Raw genomic sequence first — 18,833 nt, forward strand, 5'->3', positions numbered from 1 at the left:
AAATTCAGTGTTTCATATTGATTTTAACATTTTCTTTAAACAAGCCATCATATTTACCCAGATATACATCTTTATGAACCTAAAATAAGGATGCTGGATATAGCACTCTTAGGTTGGATAGCTTCTACAATCAATTTGTCTAAATATTAATACCACGAACTAATATTTGCAGAATTCTTACTATGATCCAGGCCCTATGCTGAGTGCTCTACATAAGCTGTCTCATGTGATCCTTACATTAGCCCTACTCCATCATTCAGAGAAGGACACCAAAGTGTAAAGTAATCATGTCTTGCCTCACCAAGTGATACAGGCAGTAAATGGCAGAGCCACAGTTTGAACCCTTTATCTGCCAGACTCTAAATCTGTGTTTATGCTTCTTGATCTCTGCTGCCTTGGGTAATCTCATGTCCAACTCTGTGTTCCCTGTTGTCCTGGTGTAGATCCCAGCCCAAATAACAGGAGCTCTGACCAACCCCTGGACCAGTTATACACTCGGTTTGTAACATGTGAAATTCCCATACATACACCTTTGCAGCAAGGCCCGTCTTAGCCTTGACTCCTCCCATTGCAGCCCCACCGTGAATTCCAGACATTCTTCTAGGCCCTCCATGCACCTTGCCTCCTCCCTCAGCTGCCGCTCAAGTACATGAATTACTGTTGATCTACCTGTCCAGGATGACATGGTACCCCATGGATAACCCTGCAGTTCCAGGAAAGGCCAATGACTGCATGATGGAATGGGGAGACTGATGGGGGAGGAGGCACACGGAATGCCATTAGAGATTGGCTCTATAGCTATGAGGTCAGCCTGTGGTCCAAAAGTCAGTCTGCCTGGGTCCAAATCCTGACTCAACCTCTTGCTCTGAGACCTTCAGAAAGCTTCTCAATCTCATTGGGCCTCAGTTTTCTCACTTTTAAAATGGAGTAAGGATAGCACCACCAGCATATGTTTATGATTCACATTGCTCCAGATTTTAGTGCCTTGGTTTCTTCACCTGTAAAGGGGAATGATAGTTCTGCTATCAAACATGTATGGTGAACATTCAATACCATAGTATCCCCAAATCATTAAATTGGTGCTCACTGAGTGTAGGCAGTGATTTCCCAGTTAAAATTGTGTTCAGTGTCATGAAATAAAATCCAACTGCAGTGGGTTAATTTAAGAGGTTTCTCTAAGACTTGATTTTTTTTTTTTTTGGAAAAGTTTTAGGTTCACAACATAATTGAGAGGAAGGTAAGAGATTTCCCATATACTGCTTACCCCCACACATGAACATCCTCCCTCATTATCAATGCCACTCACAAGTATGGTACCTTTGTTACCAGGAATGAAACTACAGTGACATTGTAATCACCCAAAGTCCATATTCACCTTAGGGTTCACTCTTGATATATTCTATGGGATTTAGGCAAATGAGCAATGACATATATCCATCATTATAATATCAAACTGAGTGTTTTCTTGCCCTAAAAATCCTCTGTGCTTTGCCTGCTCATGCTTCTCATATGTGCATGCACACACCCCTGGCAACCACTGGTCTTTTCACTGTCTCCATAGTTTTGCCTTTTCTAGACTGTCACAGAGTTGGAATTGTACAGTATATAGCCTTTCCAGATTGGCCTTAATATTTTTTTAGGGTTTCCTTTCTCTTATTTAACCAGAAGCCCAATAGGAAGCAGTCCAAGGCTGGTCACATAGCTCCAGTCTGCCGTGAGGAACACAGTGTCCTTCCGTTTCTTCATTCTTCCATCCAGAGCTTGTTTCTCTCATCGTCATCTTCAGAAGAAGACAGCTGTTCCCCTCCAAATCCCCCCACCTATCATATCTTTATTCTGGGAAGAAGACAGTGCAGCTTTTTTTAATTGGAAGAACCTTAGTGTTCCCAGAACCAGACTTCCACTTACACCACATAGGTCACAACAGAGCTATGTGACCACCCCAACTTACAAAGGAGCAAAAATGGGGCACTCTGCCTTCCCAAGCATGGAACTCCATGTAGATCCGAGTGAAGGTCAAATACGTTCCCTTCTTCTTCCTGTTCCTAGGAACCTTAATCCTCTCTTCTCGGGTGCCTGATTTACAAAGAAGAGATGTGATGTTCTCTTCTTTCTCCCTTTAAAGGGCTCTCTGTTGGCCCACAGGTCCAACTTTAATCCAGTGACCCCAGATCCTGCTCCGGAAAAGGCATGCCCCAAAACTTGCCATCTAAGAATCCTGGCTCCCCTAAAGTATCAGTAAAATCATGCCCAACCTCTGCTCAAAACCATCTCACCAATGTTAAATACCCTGGTGCTTACCGAGGCCCTAAGGCCCCCTGAGCCCTGCCTGTCTTCCCTCCTCCCTTCCTTTCTGCCTTTCTCTGCTCTCCTCCCTCCCCCCTTCTCTCTTCTTCTCCCTTCCCACTTCTCTGGCTGCCCACCAGCTTCTTCTCACAAACTCCAAACACACTCTTGCATCAGGGCTTTTGACATATTCCTTCTTCCCTCAGACATCCAAATACCCCCTGCCCTCCCTTCCTTCAAATCAGCCTTCATATGTCACCTGACCAGAGAGGCCTTATTCAATCAGCCTTTGCAAAGTAGCAGGATCAAAATGATGATAATAAATCAGTTTCGGATCTTCCTTGACCTGCTTTATTATTTCTCTGTAATGCTCATCACCATGAATGTATTTGTGCATTGTTCACTGCCTGTCTCTCCCTCATATCTCTGACAGGACAGGACATGGGGCAGGCTGTATCTCCAGGGCCCAGCATACATATGGACCCCAATACATATTTGTTGAATGCATTAGATGAGTGCTTGCCTTTATAATTTTTCTGCTGGAGAGCTCTCTGTCTGTAGCCATGTGGGCTATCTTAGCCCATGCCCGGGCAAAGGCTCTCTTTGGTTGGGACCAGCTAAGTCCTCATCAGTTGAGGGCTGTCCCTCCAATGGTGAATAGTAGTCATTTCTGCCATGGCCACCACTATATCCCCTGCCTCTTGTATGGCACTGACATGAGGTAGATGCTCAGTCGCTATTTGCTGGATGAGTGAATAAATCTCCCTCTGGTTCTGGCAATATTGCCATGGTGGGAAATGTTTGCTCTGTCTGCTGCCTTCTTTTTTCATTTTTATTAAAGATTTTATTCATGAGAGACACAGAGAGGCAGAGACATAGGCAGAGGGAGAAGCAGGCTTCCCTGGGGAGCCTGATGCAGAACTTAATCCCAGGACCCCGGGATCATGACCTGAGCCGAAGGGAGACACTCAACCACTGAGCCACCCAGGCATCTCTGTCTGTTGCCTTCCTGGTGAGTTCTGTTCACTTCCACTTTTCTTTCCAAACTCTTGGTTCTCCTTTTTCATTTCCTTTTCCTCCCTTTGAGATAGCTTTGGCTCTTTTTCCCATTGCATTCCAGGGGCCTAATTTTCTATGTTCAAAGAATTACCATCATTCCGAAATTCTAAAAAGTTTATTTGAGTCTTTCATTCATTTGTCAAAATCAAACACCTCTAAAATAGCTTCTACCACATAATGTTGTGTTAAACTGTGTGTGAGAAGGAAATCGCAAAAGGAGAAGCCCCTCATTCAATTTCTGTGGATTCGGGGATTATCTTCTACAGTTTCAGAAATTGCTCCTTCCTCGTAGAATTTTATTTTATTTTATTTTATTTTAATTTTTTATTTATTTATGATAGTCACAGAGAGAGAGAGAGAGGCAGAGACACAGGCAGAGGGAGAAGCAGGCTCCATGCACCGGGAGCCTGATGTGGGATTCGATCCCGGGTCTCCAGGATCGCGCCCTGGGCTAAAGGCAGGCGCCAAACCGCTGCGCCACCCAGGGATCCCCCTCGTAGAATTTTAAATGTGATTTACATTTTTTCATTATAAAAACAACTTTATTAATAGCAAAATCTAACAAATAAGTGCGCCTGGTACCTTAGAAACACACAAGTGGAAATAATACTGGCCTACTGGGCTATAATTGAACTGAAGGATTATTTAACTACAGGGCTTGAGGCAGTTTAGAACAGCAGGGTCCCATGCCTGTATGTAATTCCCTTTGAGCTGTTTGTTGAGACAAAATCTTCAGAATCCCATAATGAAATGTCTGAAAATGACACTGTGCTCATACCTACCTTATTTGCTGTTAGACAGACAGATGTTTCCCACTGTACATTCACTTCACGTTATCAGAGCCAATCTCACTGTTGTGACTTTCCAGCCAACACATTCATGTTACATTTATTTAGATTGGTTGGGGAGCATCCTGGGAGCCTTTCTGTTGCCTTCCTGAAGGACAGTTTTGCTCCCTCCTTTACCCCTCCAGTAGCTATTGTGACATCCCAGTGCCATCTGTCCCGTCTTTATCGGTCTGGCTCAGGCGGTGGGAGGTGAACAGGCAGCTTTGGTGACCTGAATTCCAGGACATCTCAATTGTAAAAGCCTCACAAATGAGTAGCAAATATCTCTTTTTCTCACTGTCTCCCCCCACAGGTTTTCAAACTTAAAAAAAAAAAAATCAGCAGAACCTTTTGCTCAAAAGAATTCCCACAGGGAAGAGTAAAAAAAATGTTTCAAACTGTTAGGACTGTTAAGAGTTCACTCATGTCAAATCCTTTAGCAACATGCCTGATTCAATACCCTTCCTCTAGATCAGCAAAAATCAACATAAAAGCAATGAAGACACCATTTACAAAATGCAACAAAGCCACCAACTACCAAGCATTAACCCAAAGGAAATATTTAAGAACGTTATAGCGCAAACAATAAGTAATCGGTTCTGAAGAACATAGAAAATCTAAATAAATGTTGATTCATTATAGAGTTTTCAGTTCTCCCCAAATTAAACTCTAAATGCAACTCAACCCTGATTGAAATCCTGAGAAGATATTTCATGGAACTTCATCACTTGGTTTGTAAATTTATAGAGAACAAGCAAAAGAAGAGCAAAGACACTTTTCTGAAGATGAACAAAAAGAGAAAAATGCCCATCAGAGATCAAAATGCAGCTCGTAGATGCTCTGGTTGAAGTGCTTGGCAGGAATGAGGAGAGGCTGGACCAGAGGCAGCAGGGGTCTCTCCAGGAATAGCAGTAAGATGTGAGAGCCACTGCCCCCATGGAATCTGTTCATCGCTCTCAGTGAAGCACTCTGGGGAAAGGAGAGGGGCTTCCTGGGGCATTAGAACCACTTATTTGAAGGAACAAGGCCCTCAATCCTGAAGCAGTGAAAGCACACATTTATGGAGGCAACATCACGTTGCAGATGAATGAACCAAATTGGACCTCCATGTTGGGGTGCATAGAGTGCCGAGCACAGTGGTGGGCAGAGTTCTCAGGGTGTGAACCTGATGTCTTTTCCTAGAGAAAGTGAGCTTTGAGGGTGGTTCTTGGAGGAGGTGAGGAGCCTGGACAGGCAGAGAAGAAGGCAGCAATTCAAAGCGTTGGACCTCAGGGAGACTCAAGGAGAACCAAAACTATTGTCATTGATCCAACCACAATGGGAGCTCTTTGGGGATGGGCAGGCAAACAGGTGGCTCTGTGCTCCCTGAACGAACATTCTAGCAGTCTCTCCTGTCAAGTGGCACTAGGGCAGTGTGTGTGTGTGTGTGTGTGTGTGTGTGTGTGTGTGTCCGTGTGTGTTGACCATACCTGTGCATGTGTGATTCAAGTGCAGGAAGGAAAGGGTCTTACAGATGGTGAAGAGCAAACACACAAGAGTAGAAGTTGGAAGTGCCTACTGTGTGCCACACACCTGATAGTCACCTTGGGTTATTCCCTCAATGGTGGCTTTGGAAATTGTTGTATGTTTTACCTCTGAGTAAATTGAGATGCACAATGACGTTACTTGCTCATCATCACTTAGCTCCTAAGTTTATCCTCAGAGCCCGGATGCCTTCCACGCTCCCAGGGCTCCCACCTCTAGTCGCACATGTCCATCTCTTATCCACAGAGCCAAACATCTATTTTGTAAAACCATTCCAGTTCCTTAACATACATTGAGTGTTAACGTGAAGCTGACACTAAGATTTAAAACATTCACTTGCTTGCTGGGTTTTCTTTTTTTTTTTTCTCACCAAACAGTAGAACTTGTTATTTCCCTAGCTTCTATTTTTAAAAACAGCTTCAATATGAGTTTTCATAAGTTGTCATTTGATCCCAGAAGCAAGTCATTTTCAGGCCTATTTCATTCAAAATGTGGGGAAGTTTTCCCTGAAAGGCAGTATTGTAACCTTTCTCTTTATCCCAAGTCATAGATCAGTTTAAATTAGCAAGAAAAATGTTTGCATCCAGCCTCAGTTGGTAAGTGAATAGGCAACAGGAGTGGAAATCTTCACTGGAGAAGAATAAAATCCAATCTACTGTCTGTGTTTTTAATAAGATGACAGTAGTTTAAATGCCTGGATAGAGGAAGACAGACTATTAATGCCTCTCACAGAGCAAGCACAGGGACAAGTCAAATAGCTCCTCTCTTTGGGAAATAATAAAGCATTACTCTTGGATTTGAACAGCAAAGATGGTTGAAATTGAATCTCTCTTTGGGTTGAACACATTATAAATAAGTTTCATTTGGGGCATGAAGGGAATGTGAATGACCTTATTGAAGTCAATGATTTTGAGGATGGAAGGGGGTTCTCTCTCTCTCTCTATTTCTCTCTCTCTCTCTCTCTCTCTCTCTCAAGTTTGCTTTGAAGTAAAGGCCACAAAGAAATGTGGCCCAAGACCCAATTTTGATGGCACTTGAGTTTACACATAGCGCAAAGAAGGGAAAAGACACAGAAGCATCCGTAATCTTGCAGATTCATCTCTGTTCTCTTGAACTTATCACATGCTCAAAAGATGCCGTTAGAAATCCTTCTGAGGGAAGGACTCAGAGTCCCAGGGAGAGCAAGCAGCTATCACAGGCATGAGGGTGTGGAGGACCAAAGGATGGAGGCAACCCCTGAAAATACACTTTGATTTTACTGACAACTGCCCATTCAAAATGTGTGTGGATACATAAATACCATCTGTGATGTAAGAGCATTCAAAGGTGTTTTCTTCCAAATGAAACGCTCAAGACACCTCTGCTTGTTTAATGAATGGCAAGGCCTCTCTTAATAAAGAGCAGGTTGGATGACTTGCATACAGTTAAGAGACAGTATGCTGTGATCGTAGCCAAAACTCTTCCCAGTTTGACACTTGCATCTGGGCTGTGTGCTGTGTGGTGTGCTCACCTCTGGATGTTGATCATGTTGTAAATGCACATCCTCAAGCTACTGTCAGAGTCTGTTTCCCTCTGACCCCACGATATCAGATCCCCCAAACCTGTCCCTCTCGCCTCAGTCACTACAAAGAATTTCCTCACCCCACACCAAACTGTCCTTTACACCTTGTCTAGGGGCTCAAATAAGACTATATGATACACATGCACCCGTGTCACACAGTCACTGACACACATTCACACACATATCAAGAGTCCAGCAAGATTGTCGTTTTTACAAAGCTTTTGGTCTACATCAGATTGATTTCTTATTTGTGTGTGGATTCATGTATTCACTCATTCATGTACGATACACATTTCTATTGCAAGCTGATGTGAGTGTAGTGTAGTGATGTAGTGATGGAATAACCCATTGGGAAAGATGGTTCTTTACAAGCCCCCACTATAGATAAGTCTCTGGGTGAACAGTAGCCAGTGCTTATACTGGACTAGTTTAAACCTGGAAACCAGTTTAAACGATGTTGCTGCATCTGAGCTTCCCAGTGCAGTTGCAGTAACCCACATGGCTACTTCTGAGGTGGTGGTTTCCCTCTGACTTCCCAAAGCGGCAGCACTTAATCCCAAAGCAAGTGCAACTTTGCTTCAACGCTATGCCCTTAGGCCAGAACAACTGTCATTGCCAGGAGTTCAAAATCATAGTGAGTCAGTTTCATTCCAGAAAACCATTTGTGATGAAAATGTTCCTCTGCCATTTCTAAAAAAAACCTTACCCAGTTATTCACCTTCCTTTCCATGCATGCACCACATTTCCATTCATGACGTAATAGGTCATGCAGAGTTTCCTTGCTAGAAAAAAGTTTCAGAACCTTTTCTAGACTTCAGGAGTGTACACCATCTTCTTTATGCTAGTGAGGATCAGCAAAAAGGATCCGACCCTTGGAGTGTAACAGTAGGATCATCCAGTATGCCTGTTGAGATGGGCTTTCTCCCCTGCTGGGTGGGGACTCTTCCCCATGTAGGACTCTTCCTATCAGACTCATGGGAGGAGAAACATTGTGTAGTTGTTAGACCCGTTGCGAAACCAGCCACCTTGGTTCCAACCCCAGCTCTGCCACTTACTTGCTGCATGATCCTGGGCACGTTATTTAACTTCTCTCTAGCTCGGCTTCCTTTGTAAAACGGGAAGATAATAATATCTATCCCTTAAGCCTATTAAGTATACTCACTACAGTGCTATTCATAGGGCATGCAGAACATTGCCTGGCACATTATTAGTTCCATGTAGATGTTTGTCAAATAAATTGCTCTTAGTTGTTTTTTTTTTCTTGCAATCAACATATTTCCAGGTACTTAAACCAGTATTAAGTTTTTGAATTATCTTTTCTCTATTTTCCCTTAAAAATAAGCCTATTTGTATGTGCCAATTTTTTAGATCCCGTCATACCTATCTAGAACATAACATGGAAATGATTCTTTTTGGCAGTCTGGCCTTTCGTGGAGCAAAAGCTATCCTGGAGCTGTATGGCTGTAGTTTATGTATTTACAAAGTTGTACAATAAGAAGGAAATTGGCGTGACATAGTACTTAACTCATTTCCTTCCAGAAAGTCCTGATTTCATCTGGGATTCATAGCTTTCAGATGTTCAGCAGACTAAAAAAAAAAAAAAAAAAAATCCTCTTCCTAACATATTGATAAAAATCTGGAAGAGCAATTACTGTATTAATTTTTTAGTCCTGTGGAAACATTGTTAGGTCACCATTTCTATCCATGGGGATTAGAAGGTCCTGTCATGCCTTGCCTCCTCCAACATCGTCAGATCTCTGGTCCACTGGCAGGCATTTGCTATTTGATCTAAGGTGTATAATGGACTATTTATGAAACATGTCTTCATCTCCTTCCCTATCTTCACATCTGGATTTTAAACTCACTTGTATAGTTCCACATTATACCATATGGCATTTAATTAGGCGTAATGGTAAATGGATTTACACTTAGATGAAATTTAGATGATTGCATAAATATTCTTTCTGCTTTGAATTTGATCCTTTAAGGTCTTCATAACTTGGGGTGACTGTTTCTATTATGGTAGAGATCCAAATAATCAATAAAGTGACATCCTGCACAATGTTGGAGTGCAAGATACATAATTATAAGGATAGTTTTTCTTTTCATCTCTTTCCACATTAATGGCATTAATTTCCTGTTGTTTTCTCACTCTTTTTTCCCTCTTTTTCATCCTCTTCTCAAATTATTTTAACTTCTCAGATTTCTCTCTTATCCCTTGCCTTTTATCACCCTTCCTCCTCTCTTCCCCCCACTGAGATGGCTGGAATTTTTTGTTTTGTTTTGCTTTTTCATTTTGTTGCTTTTTCTCTCCCTCTAGGATGCTTTTCTTGTGTGCTTTTCTATATTGTTTGATGCTCAGTACATCATAGGGTAGAAACTCAGCTGTGCTGACCCATGGCTGAATATAATTTAGCACTGATTCTCTCTGCCTGGCAAATACCACTGACTCCAGCCAGGCTGCAAGATGGGATCCAGGAGAACATCCAAGTTGTTCTCTAGCCAGCATGCAGTATCCATTCTCTGCACCAGTGGTTTTTTCCACTTCCATTTCCAAGATGTCACCGCCATTTTGTCTTCTGTGTGCTGAGGACTCTACTGATGGTACTTTTGCACATGACGTAAATCCTCTTAAATTTACAAAGGCAATGAAAGGGATTCCAAGAGTTGAGGCCACATACATCTTCCTCCCTGCAGAGACACTGAAAACAGAATAGTTGAAACTGCAGGGTTAGAACACTAAAATGGAAGGAACCATAGGCATCAGTACCAAAGGCAACTCAGCTGAAGAAGATCAACAGTGCACTATTAAATAGAGATCTAATTCAATTCAACAGCGTTTGAACACCTACAGAGTGCCAGGAACTCTGCTGGGTGCTGAAATTAACAAAATAAATAAGAGGATTCTTTGCCCTGTAGGGCAGAAAGCAAATAGGTTAAGGTACATTTGATGAACACACAACAAAAGTATGTACTTGGAACAGACACACAGGAGGACCTGACTCCCACTAGGGATGGGGGCCGTTCAGGGATGCCGCCTGCAGGAGGGAACCTCAGAACTGGGTTCTGAAGAATTGAATAAACCTAATAAAAGTCCAACATGAAAAGTGCAGGATTCAGAGCTATCATATTTTGATTTTGTGTTTTGAAAGCATGACGCTGGAAAGAGTGAAAGGTAGGTGAGAGGTGTTGAGAGTAGACAGGAGGAGGTGAGAAAGATTGGGAATTGAGAGTTCAAATAAGACTATGGCAAGAGCCTCAGACTAAGGCAGGGGCAATGGGAATGGAGCAGGAAGGATGGAATTGAGTTTAGGGATGGAACTGATAGAGCTTCCGGACTGGTTAGGATGTGGGTGTTGCTTATGATGTGGAAGCATTAGCACCATCTGGGGCCCCACCCTGTGGATCTTGGTTACATGTAATATAGCCAAGCTCCTATGTCTGTGAAAGAAGGTGAGCCTGTCTAGACATTTACCACCTCCTTAAGTCCTTTTTTTTAAAAAAGGAGGACGGGGAACAGGAAAAGGGAATGGAATGTTTTGCCACTTTAAAGACTTAGTAATATATATGTCAGTATCCTGCACCCAAATTTGATAAGACTTAATCAGAAAATTCATTTTGCTTGATTTCATGAATATAATCTTTCAATTTCCAGAGATGCAAAAATGTGCCCAAGATGTTATAAAATGTCATTAATGAAAACGTTAGCTTTCCTAACCCCTTACCTACACAGGAAAAAAAAAATTATCGAAAACATGTTTTAGAACCTTGCTATCAGAAGAGGTCAGACAGATTTTCTGAAATAAGAAATAAATTCCAAATGTTATACAGATGGTACCTGATACTGTGTGCTCTTTGCTATTCAAACTATAGTTTTTTACTATCTTTGACAATATCATTTTCTCCCTGGAGACTCCACCTGAAAAAGAAGATACCAGAAAAAGTATTAAATATTCAGCCAAAACTCTGAATTGATGCCCACAGAGACCATTAGAATGACAATCACTGGAATAGGTAACATTTATTGAATACTTAATTTGTGCCAGACACTATGTTAAGCATTTTATATAAATTAAGTCATTTAATTTTCACATCAACGCTATGAGATAGGAACTTCTATTATAGTCATTTAACATATAAAGATGGTGAAAGTTATAATAGTTACATAATAAGAAGTGATTGATGGAGCCATGTTCAAATCCAGATTTGTTGGACCCCAGAACTCACTCTTTTAACATTGGATGTACCCACTTTGCTATATAGTTGAAGTCCCTTTTGAATGATCCTTTTGAAAGTCAAAACTTAAAGGTGTTTATAATATCTCTTTGCCTGAGCTGGACATTCTTTAAATAATGCCAGCAGCCTCCATGTACTTGATGTCAGATTATACAAAAGAATATGACCCTCATAGACTTCCTTTGGCATGATGTAATTGGCCATTATTTTTGTCATTCTTTTCCTTTCACCTGTTTCTCCTCCAATATAAGCTTGTGAAATGGATGTCAGAACAAGTTTCTAATACTAGGTCAGTTATTGTTACTTACTATGTTAGCCTGGATATTCATTACTCACTGGGCTTTGGCACAATCATAGAATGATGGCTCCCATTGATGGAACACTTCCAATGTTCCAGGCATCGAGTAAAGCCCCTGACAACAACACAATAGGGAGTACTAGAATTAGCCCCATTATAGATAGGTAAACTAAGGAGTATTTTATTACAAAGTCACATATCTAATAAGAATTAAAGTCTGAATTAGAACTCACATTCATTGACTCTAAAACATACTGTACTGCAAGATCACCATGTTCTGCATCATGGTGAGGTCTCTTGGTAACAGATTCATGCTGATTTTGAAAAGATCAGAAGAATGCTATCCATTTAAAGGAAAACCAATAGATGCCTTAAAGCCATATTAATGCCTACCATGTTTTTAATGAGTAATATGTGCCAATTACATGTTAAGTACCTCTAGTCCTCACCACAACCCTACAAGACAACTATTACTGTTCCCATTTTATGTAAGTGTAGGAATGGAGTATCAGAGAGGTTAGGTAACATGCCCAAAGTCTTATGGCTAGTATGTGGCAGACCCAGTTGTCAAGTCAAGGTCCATAGAGCTCCAAACTATCAAAGATACAGTTTTAGGCTGTATCATCACTTGCTTTTCTCCATCCCTTCGGGGAGAAAAACATTCTGACAAAGTATCAGTATTTAAAATTATGTTAAAGTTGTCATTGAGATTTTTAATTACACAATTAAAGAGATACTCATAAAAACCCAGGAAATCTTTTTTTAACCACACTGTTTTGGGTTGATCCTCTTGCATAGGTTGCTCACTGTTTTTCTTTAAAAATCCTTTCCAGAAACCTGCTTGCTCTGTCCTATACTCTCTCTCCTGCCCCCAACCCACCTCAAAAGGAAAGCAACAGAACAGCACATCCAGGTCCCATTTTTCTTGTTTGATCATCCAGAGCATGTAAATTACAGTGAAATATGGCCTGAGTCAGCTCCTCACAGGATGGAAATCAGTAACCATTGATATTGCTAAGCAACACCACAGAGGAGCAAGGCTGCAAATTAGGTGACAAATTTATAAGAAGTCGGAGTATCTGGGGACTCACTTGGGCATTTCATTATGGACCATCTGGATGATCCACAGTGATGACCACACATTATTGTTCACCGTTCGAGGATGATAATTCCCATGTAATTATGGCACCTCCCTCTGTGGTTCTAACTAGCCTCTCAGAACCTTTCACTATATTTTTCATAATACAGACAGTTCCTTGCAAGATAATTGGGAACAGTTACACCTAATGGGCAACTTCCATTCTTTCCCAAAATAAGATTTGAAACAAAACATAAACGATGCCACTCCATTGGCTTGCGTGAAGGCAGAGCCAGCTGGGTAAGAACATACATACAGGAGGGAGTTAGTCACAGGATGCTAGCAGCTCCATGGGCCTGACATGGGCTCCACCTTGTTGATCCCAGAGGAGCTGGAGGTGATGACGTTCAATTTGCCCCTAAGCCAGAGATGAGCAGACTGCGGTACGTACACCAGGTGAACTTTGTTAGCTTCGAGAGAGACAAGGAAGTGAGCCCAAGTCCTTGACTCTCTGGAGAAGACTTGCCTAGCAAGGACCCCTCCCAGTTCCAACAGCCAAGCTGGTTTCATTTGTTCTTTCATTCATCCAACTAATATTTATAAGAATTTAACCAAGCAACCTGATTTTAACCCAAAGATTACAAATTGATGAGCCAAATATGAGCCAGGTGGTGTTTTGTTTTGTCATTGCTGTTTTGTTGTTTTGTTTTGTTTTTTGAGAGAGAGCACCAGCAGAGAGTGGAAGGAATCTCAAGCAGACTCCCCACTGAGCGTAGAGTCTGACATGGGGCTTGGTCTCTAGACCTTGAGATCATGACCGGAGCTGATATCAAGAGTCAGGCAGTTAACGGACTCAGCCACCCAGATGACCTTCTAGGTGGTGTTTTTTAATTTGGAATTTGTTGCAACATTTTTTTAAAGACTTTACATGAGAGACACAGAGAAAGAGGCAGAGACATAGAGGGAGAAGCAGGCTCCTTGCAGGGAGCATGATGTGGACTCAATCCCAGAACCCTGGGATCATGACCTGAGCCAAAGGCAGATGCTCAACCACTGAGTCACCTAGGTGCCCCCATTGCCAATGTTTAAAAAGCAGGAGTTTTCATGTAAAAATCTAGATATCTGGCTTCCCTTGAATAATCAGCAGATCTTTCAACACTGTACCCACGTTTCCACATGGAGCTGGAGGTGCATGGCCATTGCCCATTTTTAGGCATGCACTCTCCAGGTGTCCATAATCACACCACTCCCTGTCCTTGTCTCCAGCCCACTCTGCTCACATCCCTACCTGGCGCCTGTGGCTCATTCATGCCTTGTCAGAATGCTTCTGTGCTCAGACACAGGCCAGATGCTGGGACCGTTCTGACTCCAGATTTGGCTGGTGATGTAACATCAGTGTTTGCTGGGAGCTGGGGCCTCAGAATGATGTCAGCAGCTGGACGTTAACAAAGAAATATACAGAGTGGGGTGACAGAAACATCAGCAGTAACAAACCAGTGTGGCCAGGTTTGCAGGAAGCAAAGGGTATTTCACAAAGGGGCTAGATTCAACGGGCATGAAAATCAGGTGATAAATTTCTGAGCAGTCTGTTCAGAAATCCTACTTGCAACTCAATAGCTGTTGGAAGTCTGTGCCCCAGTTCAACCCTTTATTTTCATTTGCACAGTTCTTGCCTGGCATCCAAAAGCCTAAGTGAGAGGTTTTCATCTCGCAGAAGAAAAAGAAGCACTCATTAGCATAGAAAGGGGAGAGAGAGTCAGATGTGAAGGAACTCCATAGAGCAAAGGCCTCTCTGGTAACACCTTGTGTGTGACATCCATGTGTTGCCATGTGTAGAGTACAGCTGTCCCTGGGCAAGTGTGTACATATCAGGAACTCTCTGGGAAGCTTAACACATGAACATCAGTGTCCGTCCACCCCCCCACCCCCCACCACAGAATGGTAAGCAGAAACTTCGGCTGTGAGTCAGTACTCTGAAAGCCTCTTTTGAGTGAGAATTTGAAGGTTAAAATATTCCTTTCCTTCTGACTTGAATAGGAAGTGAGGACTCATGGCTGTTTCCTCATTTAACCTCAGTCTCTCCAAGTTTATTTTTAAGTTTAAAAAGTTACTTGCATTAGCATGAATTTGATATAAAAGAATAATGACCAAAGAAAGCCTTTTAATGGGAAGCAATTAATTGTGGTGACTTGTGCAGCCCCCCCCCCCTTTTTTGAGGTGAAATGAAACCAAAAGCTTTCAATTGCACTGTATTGGAAACTACCTTTTAACTCAGAACTCGTGCTTATTGTGATGCAAGTTTTTCACAGGAAAAGACAAGAGAAAAAAGGTAAGGCCAGATATACTGCAAGAAACTTAAAAATTATATAGATCCACAAATATAAATGCTACATTTATGTTGGGGAGTGGGATGGGAAATTACAAATACTCAACTGTCATCCCCGCCCCCATTCACAACATTTCAATAATAAAAATAAATTCACAAGCTTAAAAAAAAAAAAAGCCACCTCAGGCTGAAAGTGCAAAACATGGCTCTGGAAGTTAGCCAGGGCAGCCTTTACCAAACTGAAAGTTTTTCTTTAGATGGTTTTCCTTGTGTTTAAGGGAAGAAGTCTAGGGGTTTTGTTGACTTGCACATGGCAAGCATTGGTGCCCACCCTCAGAGATGATCAGAGCTTGAATAGGATTCAGCAACCTCTTGCTAGGCCAAGTTGATGTTCATGTTGGACCTTTGGCAGACAGTGAAGAGGGGTACTAGTTACTAAAGATGTCTGTGCCACCCCAGTGCAAAGTGCTTTATATGCTTGTCCTCATCTGATCCTCCAAAAACCCTCCTGAGAATAGGTATTTATTGTTCTCGTCTTTATTTTTTTAAAGATCTATTTATTTATTTTAGAGAGAGACAAAGCATGAACAGGAAAAGGGGCAGAGGGAGAGGGAGAGAGAATCCTCAAGCAGACTCCCGTCTGAGCGTGGAGGCTGGTGCAGGACTCAATCCCAGAACCCTGAGTACATGACCTGAGTCAAAATCAGGAGTCAGAAAGTAGACCAACTGAGCCACCCAGGTACCCTGTTCTTGGCCCCATTTTAACTGAAGAAGAGATTGAGACTCAGAGAGGATCACCGGGCTCATAAGTAGTAGAGGCACTACTTTGACTTAGCCAGCTTGTCTATCTCACTCAGAAGCATTCTTAACCTTGATAATGATGTCATGGCATCCGTGCCTGCCTTCCTAACTTCAGCTTCTAGGGAAGTTCAACAAACCAAAGCATCCTAAACCTCACTGTCATTTGGGAGCTGTGCATTTATATGTTTTATTTAAGAAATGTGAAGAGAGTGTTGATAAGAGAAAAGCACTGTTCTAGGTTCTCTTGGAAGAGATCTAAGAGGAAGAGGGTCTCGGTCTCCAACATGTGGACAACCTACTTGGAGACACTGGCTTGTGTGCAAATATTAGAAGGAAAGGTGCCTAGGTCCCGAGTAGAACACAGGTGGTCAGATGGATGACAGGTCATGTGCTATCCCATAAGTAGTAGAGCCACTGCGGGTAAAGGGGAGCCTGGGGGGCAATCCGGGGTAATCCACGAGTGGGTGCCGGCCGCGCACTGACCCCCGCAACCCCCATTGCCATGCGTCGCAAAATCGAGGAAATCAAGGACTTCTTGCTGACGGCCCAGTGAAAGGACGCCAAATCCACCAAGATCAAGAAGAATAAGGATAATGTGAAGTTTAAAGTTCGATGCAGCCAATATCTTTATACTTTGGTCATCACAGACAAAGAGAAGGCAGAGAAACTCAAGCAGTCTCTGCCCCCAGGTTTGGCAGTGAAGGAGCTAAAATGAACCTGGCCCACTGATTTGAGCTGTATTAAAATTTTTTAAATTCTTAAAAAAAAAAAAAAAAAACATGGTTATGGTCCATGTTTTGACATTCTCCATAGATCTGAGAGGAGAGGACTGATGAAGAAATTTCTTTTACATGCTGGTCCCAACATAGTAGAATAGCTTTTGTAGTTGAGCAACAAATAGCTATTTAAAACCTCTTTAAGTAGTGTTGAATTTGTTTTAACAAACCTGTATAAAATACCAAATTCTCTAACTGCTCTGCTCCATGTCCCCATGGGTTCTCCCTCACTCTTCTTGATGGAGCTTGTGGTAGTGAAGCTGCCCCTTACTATGGCTTAGTCAGTGTTATCATCTCATCTATCTCACCTTTACCACAACTTTATGGGATTAATATATTTATGCCTCTTACAGCTGAGGACACCAAGGCTTGGAGAGGTCAAGCAATTTGCTCAAAGTCACACAGCTAATAAGTGGCAAATCACAGATTCAAGTCTCCAACCTGGTTTCAAAGCCCATGTCCTTAATTTCCATTTGCTACTGAAAATAATCCTTCCATGGGTTGATCTAATTCAGTATCTGCACACACCTTCTGGTGTGTAGTAAAGGCAACTTTACTGAGAGACTACCTTTGTATTGAGAATGCCTTAATTTTTAGGTCTTCCACATTCAAACCAATATCAAAAATAAAGAAGCTCCCTGACTTAAAAAATAAGTAATCATTTTTTTCCTATAGCTAACATTTAAGTAATAAATACTTGTTCTCACTGATTCCCCACCCCCTCTATTTTTCATTCTAATAAAATAAACCCAGCATAGATCCTTCTATTGACTTTCTGGCTTATATATCAGAATTTGAGGCCTAAAAGGTGAGAAGTCACTTTTCTCCTGCTCCTGTCTGGGGAGATTTGCTGAAAAGGGGGTTGAAAATACCAAAGGCCTCAAAAGTGGAGCTGAGAAAGTCGGTGTTGGAAGGAGACATCTGTACCCATACTGTTCCTTTTTTTTTTTTTAAGATTTTATTTATTTATTCATAAGAGATGCACAGAGAGAGGTAGAGACACAGATAGAGGGAGAAGCAGGCTCCCCACAGGGAGCCCAATGCAGGGGGTGGGGGGTTGATTTGGCTCAATCCCAGGACTCCAGGATCACACCCTGAGGCAAAGGCAGACACTCAACAGCTGAGCCACCCAGAGGTCCCAACCCATGCTGTTCTTAAGAAAGGAGATCAGGGGCCTCAAAAACTAGCTCTTATTCACAGACTCTTTGATCCTGAAGATAAGACCCTTCCCTTGACTCACCAATCATGAAGTGTGGACAGGAATCAGAAGGTACCTTAAAGCAGGTCGTTATGTTGCAGGACCTGGAAAGAAGTGGATGGAGGAATGACAAAAGGCTCCATCCGTCCTAGAGAGCTGGGAGCATGGATGCCGGTGGCCGCAACTATCCAAATAGTGTGAAAGGAAGTGTGGTCACCATGACAGGCAGCATTCAGATCGGCTTACAGGCTCAACTCCAACACCAAACACTGGGTTCTGGAATTTTTTCTTAGGCTGTGTGGGCTTCTTAAAGAAATGTTGCAGTGAAGAGACACCAGGTGGTACCCAGGATGATATTCACTGGTGATTCATCTCTCTTCCGATCCTCACTGCCTCTTGCTCAGTTGATATGATAGATATTGCTAGTGGGGATTAAACATCCCTCTCTTGAACTCCCTCACTTCCTCCTATCCCATAGAAATTCCACTTGGATGAGGCTGTGTTGGAATCCTAATCCAATAGTGTAATGGTACCTTGGTTAGTCTCTGTGGGGAGTGTGCTGACTGAAGCCATTTCCCCTAGAAGGTGAGTTTTCATTCATGCCTCTTAGGCCCTCTCAGGCCATGGTGGCTGAGACCACTCTCTGTGAGGCATCCATGGTCTGTAGGATACCAGCCAGGTGCATGATGTGCTCTGGCTGACATATGCATGTCATGTTCATCCTAGTTGCATGCCTCACCCGTCTTCCTGCACCCCCTGAGGCCCTGGTTCAGGAATGAGAGCCACTACCTCTTGGAGATGCAACTCTACCGACTCTAGGATGCTGTCTTGAACATCTGAAAACATGGGAACACTGAGCCTAG

At 42.4% G+C, this 18,833-nt stretch overlaps 1 protein-coding gene and 1 pseudogene across 2 annotated transcripts in view; both read left to right on the top strand.

The window, feature by feature from the left end:
• SLC24A2 (solute carrier family 24 member 2) overlaps window positions 1–18,833 on the top strand; it is a 242,408-nt gene that overhangs the window by 154,049 nt on the left and 69,526 nt on the right. The window lies entirely within an intron of this gene.
• On the top strand, window positions 16,499–16,776 carry LOC121495518 (annotated as a pseudogene).

The sequence above is a fragment of the Vulpes lagopus genome, chromosome 7 (assembly GCF_018345385.1).
Source record: "Vulpes lagopus strain Blue_001 chromosome 7, ASM1834538v1, whole genome shotgun sequence".
Taxonomy (NCBI): Eukaryota; Metazoa; Chordata; class Mammalia; order Carnivora; family Canidae; genus Vulpes; species Vulpes lagopus.